The sequence below is a fragment of the Trachymyrmex septentrionalis genome, unplaced genomic scaffold (genome assembly GCF_001594115.1).
Source record: "Trachymyrmex septentrionalis isolate Tsep2-gDNA-1 unplaced genomic scaffold, Tsep1.0 scaffold81, whole genome shotgun sequence".
Lineage (NCBI taxonomy): Eukaryota > Metazoa > Arthropoda > Insecta > Hymenoptera > Formicidae > Trachymyrmex > Trachymyrmex septentrionalis.
In genome coordinates, this window is record NW_017305997.1 from 1,191,710 (window position 1) to 1,194,051 (window position 2,342).

General features: G+C 34.2%; 1 protein-coding gene across 1 annotated transcript in view; it reads left to right on the forward strand.

Moving 5' to 3' along the window:
* Positions 1 to 362: 362 nt before the first annotated feature.
* LOC108754832 (chymotrypsin-2-like) overlaps positions 363 to 2,342 on the forward strand; it is a 5,326-nt gene continuing 3,346 nt past the window's right edge. The window contains exons 1-2 of the mRNA XM_018497456.1: positions 363 to 385; positions 1,147 to 1,231. The gene's annotated coding sequence lies outside the window, so the exon portion shown is untranslated. The remainder of the gene's footprint in view (positions 386 to 1,146; positions 1,232 to 2,342) is intronic.

Sequence of the window (2,342 nt, forward strand, 5' to 3'; positions counted from 1 at the left end):
ATACTAATATTTCTTTTATTTAGAATCTCTCTTACGAAACGATATAGAATAGAGTAAAAGGCACAGTATTTTAAGAGATCCTTCAGTTGTATTCTAATAAAATAAATTTTATTAAAAACTCCAAGAGCTCCAAGATAAAAGTATAACACCTTTTAGATGTTAATGAAGTATACATTTTAAAATAGCTCTCATATCGGTTGCACGCGTACGGCACTTACGCGTGCAGTCGATATAAAAATGTCAATTAGAGCACTCACATGTGCCTCATATGTGCAGTATTCACGTGTGGGAGCATTTTGTTATCTGAGTAATTTCGTCGCTCGGCATTGCCTTTATCTGCTAGTCATGTTAGTCACGTTTAATTTGTTTCCAACACTGCCTGCAAGTGAGTACTGCACTCGTTCCTGAATATTCGAATTAATGTAAGCCGATCGGATGATGACACTATCTGGTCAAATGTCCGAAATCAGGAAAATCATATCTCGGGATAGCATACAATGATTGGTTCTTGTGTAATAATCCTATCTCGTACGTGGGGTTCTCGAACCTCACAGGAGGCACCAAAATACATTTTGTATGTAATAAGTCACATTATGTAATAGTTGATACCAAATCGAACATATATTTGATTCTCAGTATAATCACGTAACATTAATCGAATGTTTATTTTCAGCACTTTCGATATGTAATATTACATACATATGTAAGCATTATTTTAGCCTACGGTTTGTGAACCTGAGACAGTATAGAACCAACGTGGATATGCGATAGCATATGTCTGAGATAGTCGTTTTGGATCGCAAATTATATTTGATATGTGCTCGTATGTGACGAGAACAGAAGGGCATCGTGGCACTCGACTTGAATGAATTTCCTTTCTCGTCAGCTCTCAATGATTGTGCATCTCTTGTAGAAAAGTCCTGACACTACTAGTAGTAGACACTATTAGTAGGTAGTATTTTGAGGCACTATTGCATTATTGCACTACTGTACATTATTGCACATTACTGCACCGCTACATTATTGCTGCAATGTAGTAGTGTAGTAGTATAAATAGTGCCTCAAAATATTACTGCGCAGTAGTACTTTTCTACAAGGAGTATTCGTCACGTTTTCTGAAATCGTCTGAATTCTGCTGATCCATAGATTACAAGAAGACGCGATAATGACGACAGCAATGTAGAGATATTGACCCAGTGCGACCAAACTTATATCTAGGCCTAGACCTAAAGTAAGTCTTCAACTAAACGTTTACGTAGACTTGTATGATGTTTCCGAATCCAATGTAAACCGTATTTAGTCCTCATGTCAATCCCATCTACATGAGGTACAATCGCGGTACAAATTGCAAATTATGCTTTCATATATCATTTTATATCGTGCGATATATAAAATTGACTACATTCCGTCATTTCACGAACAAATCTGCACTGTGCGAGTCTCTAATGCTATAAAGTGCAAGTATAAAATAAGTGTAGTACAACTATCCGGGAAAAAAAGCTTTTACAGTTATATAAAATTACAGTAAATAGAAGTAACTCGTTACTTATAACAATTACTTTTTTGGTAACTTTACTGGTAATTACGTTACTTTCCTTTTTGATAACTGTAACGGTAATGTAGTTACATTTTTTTTTATAACGGTAAAATATTTTACAGTTACTTTTACCCTTATTTTGCACACAATTGAACACGATTTGGATTAAACACAAGTCACTCATAGCGCTCGAGACTAAAAAGCCTTTAGGCATCCGTCTGTTGTGATTAGTGATCATCGATTTTAAAAAAGTAATGGAAAAGTAACGAAAAAATATTTTTTTTAATAACTCGTTTTAGTGCAACACAAATTAGCAACAGAATATCATTAAATTTTTAACTATGTCCCAACTCGATTTGAGATGGTGGAAGTTAATAGGGATCAAGAACGCCGAACGTCTTTCGATGTATAACCGCATACACTTCTGCTTCTCGCACTATTATTGATTGATATCGTACACATGAATAAATATATGCGCGCGCGCGCGTGTGTGTGTGTGTGTGTGTGTGTGTGTGATATAAGCCGCTTATCGTTTAATTTGTATCGTGTATGACTGTCTATCGTGCACGAATTGATCTATGCAACACTTTATCTTAAAATATTTCGCTTATTATTCTTAATATTCTTAAAATACTTTGTATATAAAATGTGCAATTATATTGCTAAAGTTTATAATTGTAGTATACTTTGACAAAGTGCACAATTATTTCTACATTAAAATTTCGTTTAGCATTCAATTTTCTGTATTGTATGTCATGTTTAACCGGTAATTTTGCGATGCAAAATAATTTATATATATATATAT